Here is an 18,626-nt window from a genome sequence, read left to right on the forward strand (position 1 = left end):
GGCCATTTGGAAGAAGGGGGGGCCCCCTGGGCAACAAGGGCCTGGTAAAGGGCCCCAGCCCAATAAAAGTGAGGGTCCTTAAGGCCTTGTTGGTGGATTACCCCAATAAGGTTGACGCTCAGTTCTTGTTGCAGGGTTTTTTATTTGGTTTTAGGATACCTTTTCAAGGTCCCAGAACTGCCTTTATGTCGTCCAACTTACGGTCTCTGGTTGGCATGGAGGACGTTGTGCGGGCAAAAATAGCAAAGGAATGTGCCGAGGGCAGGGTTTTAGGCCCTTTTCCCTCCCCTCCTGTTCCTTGTCTGCGGGTTTCTCCCCTCGGTGTAGTGCCCAAAAAGGCGGCTGGTAAATTTCGACTAATTCATCATCTCTCATACTCTAGGGGCGGCTCCGTCAACGATGCAATTCCCGAGCATTTGTGCTCGGTCCGTTATACAAGCTTTGACCAGGCGGTCAAAGTGGTTAGGCATTGTGGGCGGGGGGCCGAGATGGCGAAATGCGATATTAAGTCTGCCTTTCGCCTTCTGCCGGTACACCCAGAGGACTTTGAACTCTTGGGGTTTTCATTTGAGGGCCAATTTTTCATGGACAGAGCCCTCCCAATGGGGTGCTCTATTTCATGTGCAGTATTCGAGCGTTTTAGTACGTTCTTGGAATAGGCCCTACGTTGTAGGCAGCGCTGCCGCGACACCACCCACTATTTAGATGACTTTATTCTGGTTGGGCCCCCGCGTTCAGGGCAATGTGCCCGGCTTTTGAGGGAATTTATATGCCTGGCAGATGAGTTGGGTGTTCCGCTGGCGCATGAAAAGATGGAGGGTCCATCGACCGTCCTGACTTTCCTCGGTATTGAGTTGGACACGGAACAGCAAACTTCCAGGTTACCTGCTGATAAGCTCCAGGAGCTGAGGGTTCGTTTACGTTCCCTCTTGGGTAAGCGGAAGGTTTCCTTATTGGAATTGCAGCAGGTGGTGGGCCACCTTAACTTTGCTTGCAAGGTGGTGGCTCCTGGTAGGGCCTTTTTGCGCCACCTCTGCGGTGCAATGGGGACCCTTAGGCTCCCACATCATAAGATGCGGCTTTCCCTCGGGATGAGGGAAGACTTAGAGGTGTGGGGTCAGTTTTTGAGTGGTTTCAATGGGGTCTCCTTTTGGAGGCAAGAAATGGTGTTGGAGGGGGAATTACAAGTTTCCTCCGACGCGTCTGGCTCGAGAGGGTTTGGAATTTATTTCAGGGGACACTGGTGTGCAGTGGAATGGCCTGCTGACTGGGTGTCAGCAGGCCTGTGCCGGGATCTGACGTTCCTGGAATTTTTTCCTATCTTAGTGGCGGTTTACCTGTGGGGTGAGGAGCTGGCGCACCACTCGGTGCAATTTTGGTGCGATAATATGGCTGTGGTGCAGGTGGTTAACTCTCTCTCATCTAAATCGCCCAGGGTTATGAGATTGGTCCGAGCTTTTACGTTAAGGTGCCTGCATCTTAATGTGCTGTTTTCAGCCAGGCATATTCCTGGGGTAAACAATGAGGTGGCAGACGCCTTGCCTCGTCTGCAGATGGACCAGTTTCGGCAGCTTGCCCCAGAGGCGGATTTACTGCCTGCACGGGTTCCTCAAGAACTGTGGAGGATTGGGAATCCGAGGCCTTCAGGGCCATCCAGTTAGCACTGGCTCCTAGTACCAGAAGAGCCTACGACAGGGCGGTAAGGTACTTTACGGATTTCAGGCAGGAGGTGTGTCTCCCTCAGCTGTGGCCTATCCCAGTGGGGCACGTAGCACGTTTTTGTGTCACCCAAAAAGGTAAGGGGCAGCGGGTGAAGTATATTCGCAGCCAGCTGGCGGCCTTGGCCTTTGCTTCCAAGGCCCGTGGCCTTATTGACCCCACCGGGGACTTTCGTATCAAGAAAGTGCTGAAGGGTTGGTCCAGGGAGGCTGCAGCTCCGAGAGACGCAAGGCAGCCCATTACCCCCAGTATATTGCAGGGTTTGAAAGCCACTTGGCCCTTAGTTTGCAGTTCTCCCTTTGAGGAGGCGTTGTTCCATGCCGCTTCGTTGATAGCGTTTTTTGGAGCCCTTAGGATTAGCGAATTGGTCCCTCAATCCCTTAAGGATGATTCCGGTAGGACCATTTCAGCTGCGGATGTAAAGTTTCAGGGGGATCGTTTGGTCATTTGGATCAGACGCTCTAAGACGGATCAGTGTCAAAAAGGGATGGATCTGGTGATTGGCCCATGTGCCGTAGTGGAGTTGTGCCCATTAGTTGCCTTGAGAGAATATTTGAAGATTCGTGGGGCGGCGCCTGGGGCATTGTTTTGCCATGCCGATGGTTCCCCACTGATGAAGTACCAATTTTGGATGGTCACGGGCAGAGCGCTCACTAAGTTGGGACTGGGTGGGGCAAAATTTGGAACCCACTCTTTCCGGATAGGTGCGGCCTCCACGGCTGCTGCAATGGGGTATTCCAGCGTTGAAATTCAGAGGGTAGGTCGATGGCGTTCAGCTGCTTACAAGTCATATGTTTGGCCTTTGACAGGAGGCCATCCGTGCTGACATTGTCTCTTTTTTCAGGTGCTGTGGCGCGGTGGGAGAGGGTACAAATCCTCATTTGTGGCCATAGTATGGTCTTTTGGGCAGCTTACCAAACGAAGAGGACGCAGATGGGGTCCCAGCTTGGACTCAGCCGATGGGCCACCGTGGAGTGGCAAGGCAGAAGGGGCCTGCGTTGGTCTGGTTTGCTGCCGCTATTGTTTGAAGGGAGGAGTGCCCCTCCGCCGCATATCTTGGTTGTCCACTTAGGTGGCAACGATTTAGGTCTGATGAAGGGCGTGGCCCTTTCCTGGCAGGCACGGGATGACTTCTTGGAGATCCAAAGGAGATGGCCCGGTGTCCTGATCTTTTGGTGGGCAATGCTTCCACGCCGAGTGTGGAGGGAAGCTTTGGACCACAATGCTATTGAAAGGGCATGGCAAATGGCCAATAGAGCCCTCTTTAAAGCGATGGCAGGAGGGTTGGGCGTATATTTGCCCCTTCCGCAGATCCGGGCCGCATCTGCAGACCTCTACAGAGGGGATGGGGTGCACCTCTCCTTCAGAGGCAACCATATATTCCTGAATGACCTGCGGCAAGGGCTTCATTTGGCCTTAAGCCATGTGTGGGGCGCTGAGGCCTAAGCTGAGGCTTGGCCTCTGCGATGGCAGGATGTTAGTCAGGGAAGAATTTGTAGCGGGCCGGTGAGCACCCTTGGCACCTCCCCATTGGTGGGGAATTGGGTCTGCCAGAAGTGACTGGCTGCCGTACGGCCCAGTTATGTGGTTAGATGCCCTGGGTGGGGATCCCCTGGACAAGCCAGTCTCCCCCCGCTGCCGTACGGCCGGGTGGGGGAGCTTTACAGGGGTGAACCACTTCGCCTGGCCAGGCCGGGTCCCAGCCATTGGATGGATGGCTCGCACCCAGGGCAGCGGGTGCTCGCCCAGACAGGTCAGGGCGGGGTCCAGAGTGACCCCAGGGCCTGACCTGTACCGCTAGTTAGGCCCTTGCCATAGTTGATGTTTATTGTTGTTAATTATTAATAAAGCGGCCCATTTTTATATCCCAAAATATGGTGTCTGTCTTTCATTCCGACTAGGGGGGCAATTCTGCCAGCCGTGCCTAGAGCATAGCCCATTCAGGCGCGCGGCAGTTTTTTGCCCCACTGGAAGGAGGGAGACAGCGTGTCTGACCTCAATCCGGGGCTTAGCCATGGGGGAGGAGTTTACAGCGTTTGCTGGCTCCTCCGCCCCCTCTGGCTCCAGTCTGGACTCGTGCTCGGCCCACCCACCTCACCCTATTTCAGTGCGGGATTAGCCGGTCGCCATTTCTTTGGGGCCAGGTAGGAATTTTTCTCTTCAGCTCTTAATTGGCCTTGGGGCTGGAGCTTTTTCGCCTACCTCGCAGTGTGAGAACGGTGAGTTAATTGTCTGGTGGGCTGCATTAATGTTATGGGTGGCAGGATGTTAGTCAGGGAAGAATTTGTAGCGGGCCGGTGAGCACCCTTGGCACCTCCCCATTGGTGGGGAATTGGGTCTGACAGAAGTGACTGGCTGCCGTACGGCCCAGTTACGTGGTTAGACGCCCTGGGTGGGGATCCCCTGGACAAGCCAGTCTCCCCCCGCTGCCGTACGGCTGGGTGGGGGAGCTTTACAGGGGTGAACCACTTCGCCTGGCCAGGCCGGGTCTCAGCCATTGGATGGATGGCTCGCACCCGGGGCAGCGGGTGCTTGCCCAGACAGGTTAGGGCGGGGTCCGGAGTGACCCCAGGGCCTGACCTGTACCGCTAGTTAGGCCCTTGCCGTAGTTGATGTTTATTGTTGTTAATTATTAATAAAGCGGCCCATTTTTATATCCCAAAATATGGTGTCTGTCTTTCATTCCGACTAGGGGGGCAAAACAATGTATCTATTAGGTTCTCTGAATGTCTGGCTTTTATTATTTTAAAAGTAATTGTCTAGCCCCCTTGGTTTAGAAATATGCCTTTTCCCTTATATCTTTACAGTGAAAGGGATTAGTGACTTAATTTTTAAAAAATGGAATTCAGAAAACCTGACAGAAATATTGTTATAATATAATAATACTATAATGCTATGTCAAGTAATGATTAAAAAAATTTTTTTTTTAAAGCCGGTAGTGGGAAAGGGAATGGCCACTGCCAGGAAACTGGGGCAAGAAAAATGCATGGACATTGCCATGGGAAAGCGTCATTTTATTGGCAGCCTCCATTGTATTGGCAGCTGTAGCAGAAATGGGGAAACCAAACAAGCCTGTCCCTGAGCAGAGAACAAATTATTTGGGATTTACAGTGCACTCTTAGGCAGAGTTATGCCCTTCAAAGTCGATTGAAATTAATATGCTCAGAAGGGTGCAACTCTGCTTAGGACTGTGTTGCTCAGAGCTGAACTACACAAGACGAATTACATGCGGAGAACACGTGATTGCACTTACACGTTTCCCCCGTTACTTTCCTATTCACTCACACACCAGCCACATGGCAGTCAGATCCAATATAAGGAATGGCATGGGTTTCCTCCCTGTTCCTCCGAGATGAGGGATGGTATCCATGATGCACCTTCTCTTTGCACATGCTTAAATCTTCCTTGGCAGTACAGAGCAAATTCAGTAAAATTTGGCCATTGTTTCCAATGGGAAATATGATTTGGGGCTTTCTGAGGGCCTGGGTGGGCATTTTTGGACCAAATTTTACTAAATTTACTGGGGACATACTACTAACTGTCCTCTAATGACCCCCCCCATTTTTCATGAAGATTGAAATTCAGGGGACCATTTTATGACCCCCCCCAAAGAAGGTGCCCCCAGCCACCTCTAATCTCCGTTATTCTGTATGGGGAAAACTATGGGAGCTATCCTGGGGGATGGAGGTGGCATTTTGCAAAAGAAATCTTCAAAATTTTCAGGGGACATACTCATGATTGTCCTCTAAAGGCCCCCAAGTTTCATGAAGATTGGACCCAGGAGGGCCATAAAGAGTGTGCTTCCAGCCACCTCCAATCTCCATTATTTCCTAAGGGGAAAGCTAGGGGAGCTATCTCAGGCAATTATCTTGGGGAGCTATCTAGGGGACTGGGGTGGCATTTTGCAAGTAAAATCCACCAAATTTGCAGAGGACCTACTCCTAGCTGTCCTCTAAAGACCTCCCAAGTTTTAGGGAGATTGGACCATAGGAAAAAACTGACTCCCACTGCAAAAACACATGGATCATGGCTGCCATGGCCACAGGCACACTCTCATTCACAATCTACACACCATAGTAAAGAGTCCAGTAGCACCTTTAAGACCAACCAACTTAATTGTAGCATAAGCTTTCAAGAACCACAGCTATCTTCATCAGATTCATCTGATTATTTTGCAACCACAGATTAACATGGATAACTCCTCTGAATCTACACATTAGACAGCCCAACAGAATCCAAATGAAGCCCTTCCCCCTAAACCAGAATCCCCTGAGCAGGCTGACCAGCCACTCTCCATTAGTTTCTATTGTGGGAAAAATTATTTCCACTGCAGAAACACATGGATCATTGCCCCACCAGAGTCCAGTCTCCCTGAAACTGGGAGGGGGGGAGGGTCTTTTGAGAACAGTTAGGAGTAGGTCCCCTGCAAATTTGGTGGATTTTGCTAGCAAAATTCCACCCCCAGCCCCCTAGATATCTCCCATAGTTTTCCCCATGTGAGTGCAAGTGTAAGTGAGTGAGTGCAAGTGGAGTGCAAGTGAACAGAGAGGAATACATGTGAGTCTGTTCACTTGCCGTTCAAGTGTCATTTGTCACTTGTAGCTTGGCCCTATGTCTATGCTTTCTGCTTAATTTTTAAAACACTTTTTATTTTATTAATAAGATTAAAAGTCCAATAAAAGGGCAGAGAAAAAAATTAAAGAAAAAGGAATAGGAGAAAGAAAAAAGAGAAAAAGAAAAGAGTGAAAATGAAAGAAAAGAAAAACAACGAAAAATAATACATGTTTTGTTGCTTTCTGCTTTAATATGACAAGAATGGTTGCGAACTTGCGATTCCCTTTCTGGGAACAACAAATGGAGTTACTCTTTACCAAGATATGCTGAGAGCATGACACTGGGCATCCACATGTATTTTATCTACTAAAAGCTACCTGTGGGAGTGAACCCAATATAGATCAAGGGGAGGGAATTAACTTTCCTCTTGTCTTTTGCCATTTCCTTTGCTTGCAGTCCCAGTAAAGAAAAAGACAGATTCCTGTATCTTTTTTCCTTACAGAGGGTTTATAGCAGATGAGAGAGGGCAGCCCACTTCACTAATGCTGTGTCCCCAATTCCTCCCTCTCTCATGTGCGTGCGTGCATGCACACATGTGTGTGCGCACTCTCTCTCTCTCTCACACACAGCTGCTTTTGGGAGTTAATTTACAGATTGGAAACCCAACATCACATATAAGTGTGACCCCAAATCATGCTCAGTTACCCTGCAAGCTTGGTGATAGGTACTTGTCCAACCTTCAGCTTCTCCTGCACTGGCCAGCCCTAGCTGCTGTTTTGGATAGCAATTTAACATCTTGGTTTGCTATTCAGCCTTGGCTCAAGAGAGCTTGGTGTAAACATCAGGACCAGTATGACATCAGATAAGGCAGCAATGGTGAACCTATGACACGCGTGCCACAGCTGGCACTCAGAGCCCTCTCTGTGGGCACGTGAGCCAAGTTGCCAGATCGCTAGGTCCAGGGCTCATTTGGAGGGGGAATGCCTGGAACGGCATTCCAGTAGCTCTGAGCAGAGATCACATGGGTTTTGGCCCTGCCCATGTGATTCCTTTTCCTCAAGGCTGCCTCTCTGCTGCCCGTCTCTTTAGCAGCAGGAAGCGGAGGCAGCAGCCAGGCTGCTGGGGCTGGCTTTCTAAAGAAGAGTAGGCTGCTTTGATTTAACTTTCCTTACTTTCATTCCAGACTCCTGAGTGAGTGAGTGAGTGAGTGAGTGAGTGAGTGAGCGAGCGAGCGAGTGAGTGAGTGAGTGAGTGAGTGAGCCTGACTGACTGACTGACTGCAAGCCGGGCTTCTGGTGTAAAGAAGAGCAAAGTGCTTTGATTTAACTTGCTTTACTTTCATTCGTGGCTCCTGAGTGAGTGAGAGAGAGAGTGCTTGCAAGCCGGGCTGCTGGTGTAAAGAAGGGCAAACTGCTTTGATTTAACTTGCTTTACTTTGGGACAGGGTAAAAGCCGGAACGAGACGGAACAGGCTAGAACGGGCACTAAAGAAATGCCAGTGCCACAAAAAAGAGGGGGATGTGTTAGAGACACTCCAGAACAATATTTTAGAAATGAAAACTCTGGACTGCCCCGCTTTTATTAACCCGTTCAATGCCAAAAAGCTCCCGGAACAGCACAAAACAGCCCGGAATGGGCACTAAAAAAATGCCAGTGCCACAAAAAACAGTGGGATGTGTTAGAGACACTCCAGAACAATATTTTAGAAATGAAAACTCTGGACTGGCACCCTTCAATTAACCCGTTCCATGCCAAAAAGCTCCCGGAACAGCACAAAACAGCCCGGAACGGGCACTAAAGAAAGGCCAGTGTCACAAAAAACAGTGGGATGTGTTAGAGACACTCCAGAACAATATTTTAGAAATGAAAACTCTGGACTGCCCCGCTTTTATTAACCCGTTCCATACCAAAAAGACAGCCCTGATCAGGTGAGCAAAGCTGCTGTGGTGGAACATAGAGGAAGAGGATGTCCTACCAATATGCCAGGCCAAGGCCATGTCACACTCAAGACCTTGAACTGAGTTTGATAACTGATGGCGGAGGCGGGGCGGGGGCGTCGGGGGGAGCGGCGCAGCCGCGACCCGCCTGGCTGTCTTCGTCTTCGTCTTCGTGTGGGGGTGGGGGTGGGGGTGGGGGATTTTATTTTTGGCAACCTCTTCTACATGCAAAACTTTTTTGGTACAAAGTTGTAATGTTATAAAATGGTAAAAATTTCATAAAATTGTAATTTTACTAACAATCCAACTCAAATAAGTTTATAGATAATTCAAACAGTATTGCTTCTATAATCATATTAGGCATAAATATTAAACATAACTTTTAAACATTAAGTAAAAAGTATTAAACACTCGGTAGAGATGGGTTGAAGGTTTTATCTTAAATCCTGAGCAGCTTGAAACCTTCAAGTGAGAACTGAAAACACGTTTCTCTGTTTTAGAGAAACTGCTTTTCAGTACAAAATAAATGGGATGTATATTTTTGTTGCACTCTCCCAACCAGGAGACAGACTCCTCCTAAGAGTTTAATGGCTTCTTTCATTAACAAACGCTAGTCGTTTTCATTACGTGAGGTATCAAAATATAAATGTTTATTTAAATAAAACATAGAAAAATAGAACAGATGAACACAACAACAACAAAGTTTCCTAACATTTTTTAATGGGATCTAACTCAGTCAGATTAACGATGAAATGCATTCAAGTTACCGTAGCACATATTACAAGGGTAAGTTTCCTGCCTAGATCTTCATGAGATTTCTTTTGGCCAAAACCCTGATCTGCTATTTGGATTACCATTTTTATATATTATCTTATGCAGAAATCTAAGATCTTTTCATATGATAACAAAGATGAATATCAAACCAATTATAATTTAATTCTTTTTTACTATTTCCAATCATGTGACATTCTACCTAGCCAAAAGTACCACTATGCCCAGCTGCAAGATAAGAGATATGGATAGTAAAAATGACAAGAAAAGTTACATGACCAGATCATCCTTGGTCTCTGCTAACAATTACAGAACATGTATCTGATACTGTTCACTATTTTTAATTGGCTGTCAAAGATAAAGCACCAGTTATACCCCATACTAGAAAAAGAACTACAGTGATGTTCATACAGCGTTATTTAGAATGCATATGTTTCACGAAGTATGTGTTCTAAACCATAATCAGCAGTCTACTGGTTTGAATCCCACTACTGACATGAGCTCAGTAGGTGGCCTTGGGTCAGCCACTCCTCTCAGCCCCAGCTCCATTGTGGGGATAAGAATAACACTAACTTGTTCACTGCTCTGGGTGAGGCACTAATATGTGTAGAAGAGCGGTATATAAGCACAGTTATTATTATTATTTATATTTCCATGACACCATCCCTTGACCTGTGAAATTAAGTATTTTGATAAATATGAAAGTGATACAAAATATAAATGCATTGCATAATGTGTGAGTGTACATATACAAACTTTAAAAATTGTATTGGATAATACCGCAAAGCATGATTACTGAGAAAGCTGCTTTCACTGCTTTCAGTGTGGAGAGCTGCTTGTAGATCAAAACAACCTGACGAGCTGTCTTCATGCAGAGTACACTTGATTCTCTTGGCTTTCAATTCTGCTTTCCTTCAGCATGGGTAAATCAATGTGTCAGCAGTAAACATTTGTATCACTCCTCTCTGAATGACCTTTTAAATTTTACTGCCTATCGTGTCAAAGCAATTAAAATTAACAATACAGTTACTAAGCTGCTAAGATCAATTAATGGCTCTTAGGCTTTATCTATTGATCTAGTGACATCTTCAAAACCCACTGGTAACAGACTATACATACTTCTCTTCTATCCACAATATATACACAAGGATTGATTACATATTCTTATCTTCTAAATTACATATTTAAATGACATATTCTTATCTCCTAAATTAATTAGTCAAACTCTTACATCAAGGATTGGTGACAAGTTGTGGACAGACTATGCTTGGACAGAATGTACACTGAGAATAAATGACATCAAACAAATTGGAAACTAAATAAATCACTTTTATTTAACAAATAAATTTCTTCTGAAGTCTCTTTAGAAATTAAACAATAGAAACAAACTATGTGGCATTCCTCAAATCCACGTGTAGGATGCTATGGAAGTGGTACTTAGAGGGAAATTAATCTCCGTTGCCTCCTGTCATGAAGAGCAAAAAGAAAACATTAGAAATGAAATGATATCTAGAATAAGAAAACTAGAAGATGAACACAAAAAAGGCCACCCAATCTATAAACTTGCTTGCATGAAAATTAGAGGAAAAAACCTCCTCACATTCTATACAAGCTATTAAAGGCACCCAGGAAAAACTCAAACTAATTCTGTAAAATTAGCCGATATATTTGCTGAATACTACCAAACCATTTGTACATCAGACAATCCTGACACTAATCATATTTTAAATTATTTATCATCACAGGAAATTTGGGAAAAAAACCTCACAAGAACATAAACAATATCTGGACCAACCAGTCACAACAGAAGATGTTACAGTCACTATCAAATCCTTGAAAAAAATAACAAAGCTTCAGACAGGGATGGATTCCCTGCCAAATTTTTACAAAAAAATACATTCACCTACTTTCAACTCCACTAACTGCCACATGCAAGTCTGTTATGTTAGGAGGTAGCATCCCTCTATCTTGGTCAGAGGCTGAAATAGTAGTTACTCCGAAAAAGGACAACCATATTACAGATACTGAATCTTCTCAACCAATACCCTTACTGAATCAAGACCAAAAGATCTTTACAAGCATATTAGCCAAAACATTGTCTAAATTTAAATAACCAACTACATTCACCTTGACCAGACAATACACGTAACACTTTAACTATAATTAATTTCTGTGAAGCATACAAAACCCCTGCATTACTTCTGGCCTTTGATATAGAGAAGGCATTTGATTAAGTGGAAATACCATATCTAAAACTTTTACTTCAAAAAATGGGTTTTGGCGACCAATTCTAAAATGCCATTAATGCTCTTTATCTTTCTCCAAAAGCTACAGTTAGGACTAACAATGTACATTCAATAGATATCCATATAGCAAGGGGAACTAGACAAGGCTGTCCCCTTTCCCCATTTCTGTTTGCCATAACTATAGACAGGGCCAATGCTACCATTAGACCAACTAGGCAGCCGCCTTGGGCACAGACCTCAAGAGGGGCATAGTTTTAAACAGATTACTTTCTTGAAAAAAATGCAACTGAGAAAACCTATTGAGCACCCCCTAAATGGTCCTGTCCACAGACATCAAGCAGCTCAAAAGCTCACCGTAACTTTTTTATTGATTGATTGATTTGATGTATACCCTGCCCTCCTCACAGATGGGCTAAGGGTGGCTAACAACATTAAAAAATACATTAAAATCACACAAACATAAAATCAATCGTATTTTTTTAAAAACAATTAAAATAGTCCAGGAGCAGGCTATTTAAACAAATATTGGGAGTCTGTATACAGGCATGGCAGATGGCTGAGGGCAGCTCCGGAAGAAATGGTGGTCTTAGATGGAAGAAGAAGGACACTCGCTGGCACTCAGCCAAAGGCCCAGCAGAACATCTCCGTTTTACAAGCCCTGCAAAACTGTAACAGGTCCCACAGGGCCCAGATCTCCAGCGGGAGAGCATTCCACCAGGCCAGGGCCAGGGCAGAAAAAGCCCTCGCCCTGCGCCGCTCCCCCCGACGCCCCCCGGCCCGCCTGCACTTTACAAACACACTTTACAAACCATTGGGTGAAGAAGACATCATTTGTGCATGTTATCTACCTATCTCTTTGTGGCTGCATGGCAGACAGATTCTTGGGATATAAACTTCCCTGTGTCCCAAATACCTGGTTCCAGGTCACAGCATTAGCAAATATGAATGCTGTGCTGTCACAGGATGGCATTGTCAACGATATCAAAAGGCACTAAGAAGTACAGGAAAACAAACAAGGATGCAGTTTCCAAATAAGAGGATCAGTGTAGTGCATTTATCAGGGCAACAAATGATCTTAGTCTGCCATGATGAGGGCAACAATCAGACTGAAATGGATCATCTTTATGACGTGGCAACGGGGGTGGACAGGGTTGCCAAAGAAGCCATGGAAAATGGTTCTTCACCATTGGTCCCATCCCTCTTCCATCAACACTGCCTCATCTGGAGGAGATCCAACAGATAATGGGCTAATATGCAAGTACAAGCCAGCAGCAGGAGGCATCACCACAGTGAAGCCAACGACTATTGCTGCCTGTCTCCCTCGGCTCGTCTTTGCCTCACTTGCCTCATCATTGGTCATCTGTGGCTGGTGTCTCTGATCAAGAGGGATCACTGATGGGGCAACTGAGGCAAAGGCAAGCCAAGTGAGGAGGATAGGCAGCAGCTGCAGCACCAGGCTTTTCTGCACCACTAGACCACTGGCTGATTCTTGCCTAGCCAGCCTTATTGGCTCTCCTGGCTGCCTGGACACTGACGTGTGTGTGTGTTGTGTGCAGACAAGTGGTACCCCAGACCACCATCCCATAGGAAATTTTCTCCTAGAGGCCATAATGGAAAACCTGATCTTGCTTAGAAGCCCTTTATCTGTTACATTCTAGAGTATGATATTTGCTGCTTCACCATCCTCAGCCTCCCCAGTCTTACAGTTGCTGACTCCTGCTTGTGCCAGCAGATTTAGGGGTAATATCAGAGGATGGTGTGGTTTAGGAAGGAAAGGAACCTCGGTGGCATATAATGTCATAGAGTCCTCCCTCCAAAGCACCTGCTGACACTTTAGTCAAAACCCTCTTCAGATACCAATACTTCATGCAGCTTTCCAACCAAGCTGTCACGAATTTTTGCATCGCTGATTTTGTTCACATTAATCCACTGTTCACTGTACAAACACACACACCCTTCGCATCATTTTTGCACTCACCTTCAGTTTGACCCTCTAACTGAATTGGTCTATGGGAAGCAATCCTTAAAGTGGATTCCTTTTTTTGGTTTATTATATATATTAAACGGACATCTCTTAATTTTTTTCCCAAATAAATAAACAACTGAAAAAATAGGACATATTTTTTGATTGTTACTTGGAGCATCCAGCCAGCTAACTCCTCTTCGCCTGAGGCTAAGTCCCAGGCTACCAACAGATAATTGTTGGGGTGGAGGGAAGCAAAATCATGGTCTGGGTGTGCTTTCAGTCCCGAGTCTGCAGAAAACTGCAGTCTGTTTTGTGCTGTTCCGTGAGCATATTGGCATAGAAAGGGTTAATTGAAGGGTGCCAGTCCAGAGTTTTCATTTCTAAAATATTGTTCTGGAGTGTCTCTAACACATCCCACTGTTTTTTGTGGCACTGGCATTTTTTTAGTGCCCATTCCGGGCTGTTTTGTGCTGTTCCGGGAGCTTTTTGGCATGGAACGGGTTAATTGAAGGGTGCCAGTCCAGAGTTTTCATTTCTAAAATATTGTTCTGGAGTGTCTCTAACACATCCCACTGTTTTTTGTGGCACTGGCATTTCTTTAGTGCCCGTTCCGGGCTTTTTTGTGCTGTTCCGGGAGCTTTTTGGCATGGAATGGGTTAATTAAAGGGTTCCAGTCCAGAGTTTTCATTTCTAAAATATTGTTCTGGAGTGTCTCTAACACATCCCACTGTTTTTTGTGGCACTGGCATTTCTTTAGTGCCCGTTCCGGGCTTTTTTGTGCTGTTCCGGGAGCTTTTTGGCATGGAATGGGTTAATTAAAGGGTTCCAGTCCAGAGTTTTCATTTCTAAAATATTGTTCTGGAGTGTCTCTAACACATCCCACTGTTTTTTGTGGCACTGGCATTTCTTTAGTGCCCGTTCCAGCCTGTTCTGTCTCGTTCCGGCTTTTACCCTGTCCCCTTTACTTTCATTCGTGGCTCCTGAGTGTGTGTGAGAGAGAGAGAGAGAGAGAGAGAGAGAGAGAGAGAGAGAGAGAGAGAGATGTTAATTCGTTTGGACAGCTGTATGAGTCATTTTTTCTTAACTTATTTATTTATTTATTTATTTTCCGAATTTAATACAAGAAATGATAAAACCGTACAGTACAAACAAGAAAGAGATTAAAACTAAGCTATAAAAGACATTATCAAAACCACTCTTGGCAAATTGTTAAAAACCCTAGAATTACAATAAACAAGCATTTAAACTTTGTTGCATTGAGGGAGTTACTTCTTTGGCATTTAAAACATCTAAAATTGGTTTCCATATTTTTTCTTAACTAAAACCTCAGTATTCAGGTTTAATCGCAGTGTTGGCACTTTGAAATAAATAAGTTGGTTTTGTGTTGCAGTTTGGGCACTCAGGCTCAAAAAGGTTCTCCATCACTGAGATAAGGGATACTTGCACTGACTGCAGCACTTACGCACTGTTCATGCTGGTCTGCCTTGAAATGCTTCATTGTACACTCATGAACATCCAATTGTACCTGACTTTACCCATAGGGCAGTGGACATTACACAGGGCAGTTGATTCAGAAGATAATTACTCAAAGAGAATTCTAAGAAGCAAATCGCTGATCACAAGGAATTGTTGTTACAGTGTGTTGATTAGCCTCTTTATAACAGGGATTTGAACAGGGAGGTGCATTTATAAGCCCAAGCATTTTAGTTGCAGCTTGAGGTCCAAATTACACATTATGTGCAGCACATGATTGCCACTAGGAGTTGAGCAGGAGGCCAGCTGGGAACTCAATTCTGAAGAGCCACAGGGGCCCTATTTGGATCATGATGGTGGAGCAGGGAGACAAGGGACTTTAGGCTTCTCCAGTGCACCATTTTCCCAAACCAGCTCTGGGAGCTCTTGGTGGGGGGAGGGGGCTGCACACAAGTATTCAGTGCATATGCAGCAACCTAATAAAAACAGTTTGGCTTTACTTCTACATTCTATAGGCCTCTGCAGAAGCGTATTTAACACCATTAAAGCCAAACTTAAGCCTTTGGAGTGTAACAAATTATCCTAAGAAAGTAAATAATCCTCAGCTGATGAAGATAAGCTTTTTATTTAGAGGAAGCTCAAGGCCCATTTAATGTGAGGTAAATATTGCCCAGTCAGCAAGTAAAAAATGGTTTCTCAGACATAGTTCTTTAATTGAATTAAGGCCGAACCCACACAGAGGTGCAAAAACACTCCACTGCCCCAGCAGCAGAGATGGGGTGGGAATGGCATCCATCCACCCTTCCCAGCTATGATTCACTTGCTGCTGCTGCCACCCCTCCCCCCAGTCCCACTTCTCTCCTTTTTCTGATCCTTCCTGTGCAAAAGTGCAGACATCATTTTACACCTGTAAAGGTGTGAAAGAGTAGGGATGGTATACAGCAGAAAGATGCCCTGCACAGTTTTGAAAGGAACTGCCCTGGCCCCATAAGGGCAACAGAGAGAGTAGCCATACCACAGATTCCCCTTTGAGCCAGATTTCATTTTTAATCCAGTTTAAAGAGGGACCCTGCAAATATGATATTAGATCGCCATGGGATTCCCTTTATTGTAGATGTTTTCCTTATGAGTACCCCCCGCCCCCGCCCCATATGACAACTGTTTGAATTCTTCTGCTGTGCTTAGTTCAGTTATGGTAATTTAAAAGATTCTGGATGAAAAAATGCACATTCTTTAAATTTGCAGTTTATAACGCAAGCTGTATTTTTGTTGGCATTTTGGAGCTACTTTAATACATTTTGATGACAGGTTACAATGTACTTTTATGAGACGAAGGAATTTCCATGAGTCACATTGAATGTGTGGGTTCCAAGACTGAAATATCTTTTTCCTAATGCCGAGAAATTCTTCTTGGTTCACTAACATGGTGTTACTGGGCCACAGCTTCCACACACGGATTTCCTCCTGCACTGGCAGCGCAAAGCCCCCACAGTACAGAAGTACAGAAGTGTTCAATCTAGCCTGGCCTGGCTCCTCCTGTTTACTTTACTTTGGAGAAAATACAAACTTCATTTTCTCTAGATCCAAGGAGGTACTGCAGAGCAGCTGAGGGAGAAGTATATCCACTTGGACATTCCCTACTGCCAGTATAGGAAAGTGGTGGAGCTAAGTTCCACTTTCCAAATGGCACCTGGCAGCTTGCCATCTCTCTACCCTCAGCCCTTAAAAAAGGCTTCCCCCAATTTCCCTGCCAAGGTGTGCTGTAGTGGTACAGTGCAGATTGATGGGGCGAGAGTAGTGAGACATGTGAAACTAGGTGTGTGGATGACATTCCTGCTTCTTCCTGTAGTACTCGCTGCTGCTGCCCTGGCATGGCATGCTTTCATGTCCTTATCTGGAGGCAGCCACTGATATAAATGCAAGCTGTGGTGATTCTGGGACACTTGAAGATAGGGCTGAATTAGAGTCTGGAAGCCCACATCTCTCTGCAGCATCTTTGCAGTGGGGCTGAGCACGGCAGGACACAGCTTTTCCTCTGCCCTGCAAACTCTGACTTCTATGATCATGTTGCTCCGGGCATCACTGCTTCTTCAAACTTACCCATAGCTAGCCACAAACATGATCTCCACACAGAAATGCATTTAGAACAGTGCACCATAGTTGGGTCCCCAGTTATAGCTGATCCATTTCCAAACTTCCAGTGGTTGCTCTTACATTTTACATCAGTAATGGACTGTTGCTGTTCCATATTCTCTTGCATTTAGTAAGATGGCATGGAGAATTTCTAATGGCCATACTACCTGCTTCCTTAAGGACTGACAGTCCTTTGGGGTTCCAGGAATCATTCCTACTTCTTTTGCAACTTTTTTCATAGTGGAAGCTTTGTAGCAATGCTAGGAGCTTGCAGTGGAAACTTTACCAAACCACCAGTAGTGTAGGGACATTCCCTTCAGTAAATCTGCACTAGCAGCACACTGTTAGCATGCTGATTAATTCAGACCCCCTAGTTTTAGGAAAAGCAAAAGTGGCTGGAAGCACTCTCAGTTTTCGGTAAACCAAAGAGTTTATGACATAGAATGAATCATTATTTTGTTGAGTCACACTGCCTGATTTATGCCAGTGCTCAGACACTGAACTAATTTCAGAACAATTGTTCAAGCCATCACCATCCTCCCACCTATAATGGGCCTGTGGGTCTTTTCTCCTAGTTGTTATCCTGACATACTGTCCCTCCTTCCCCAACTCCCCACTGATTCCTAGCACCCCCTCTCTGTTGCCAAGGAGCCCCCCTCTCCCGTTCTGAGGCCTGCTGTGGACTATGTCAGGTTCCTGCGTTACTGCTTAAAGACACACTAAAGACCTGTTTCCTGATTACCCTGCACGTGTGGACTCTACTACACGTGTCTGTTTCCTGTCTGCACTATTATCTCCTATGGACTATGCCTGTTTCCTGTCTCTGCTATGGACTGTGTTGTTTATACTGTTTCCTGCCTCCATGGGCGTCTGCCTCACCTGGGCCCAGAGCCATGCTGTTAGCAGCACAGTGCCAGCTGGGGAGACCCTCAGCGAGCCTGGCCAGGCGCCCCCTGGTCAGTTCCCGCAGGGAGCCTCTCGCAGGCCGGTCACCAAGCTTGCCCTCGCTACCGGGCAGCCTGCTAGTAAGCCACAGTCATGCCCAGCCGGCAGCCATGTTCCCAGGCAGCCAGAAGACCAGCCTGAACAGCCTGCTTAGAGAAGCCATTTCGTGGAAGCGCCCTACCCAAAAATACTCCGTGACCGACTAACTAAGCTTGGAATGACGTTACTAAACTGTGATATAACAAACTGAAAATTCAAATTTTATTAAGCTTCTTCACAATACTCTACATGCAGCAGTTAGCATACAAGCTCCAATTACTGGTGAGCACTACGCTCTTTCCCAACCGAAGAAGGGAATGTTGGATAGTGTGTGTTCAGCGTGACTGCACCAGCTTAAGGAGGATCCACAAAAGAGTCCACACCTTGTTAGTTTAGCAAAGGTGTATAATACAATTTATTTATAGGTGGATAAAGAGCAATATATATACAAGTTTACAGTCCAGAGAGACAAAGTGCTTCGCCTACACCTGGACTTGCAAGAAGCCCCAACCATACTGTACATGGTAGCTATATATACATGTAGACACCCAATCAGATACATGCATGAGTTTAGCTGAGTCATTCACTTCATGGTCTCCTGACACAAGTTAACCATCTGACTCTATGTCACCTGATGTGTCTACCTGTCATACTGATCGTTCTGATCTAAAGCCTCTGCACACTGGCTTTTGACACTTAGATATCAACACTCCTCCAAGCCAGTATGAGAGCAGTTTAAGGCATCACGTAATCGTTCAAATGGTACAGCATACAGACTTTTAGTGAACATGTCTGCTATATTGTCACCAGATGTACATCTAAACAATCTTATGAATCCTTGCT

Source organism: Eublepharis macularius, chromosome 9, assembly GCF_028583425.1.
Source record: "Eublepharis macularius isolate TG4126 chromosome 9, MPM_Emac_v1.0, whole genome shotgun sequence".
NCBI lineage: Eukaryota > Metazoa > Chordata > Lepidosauria > Squamata > Eublepharidae > Eublepharis > Eublepharis macularius.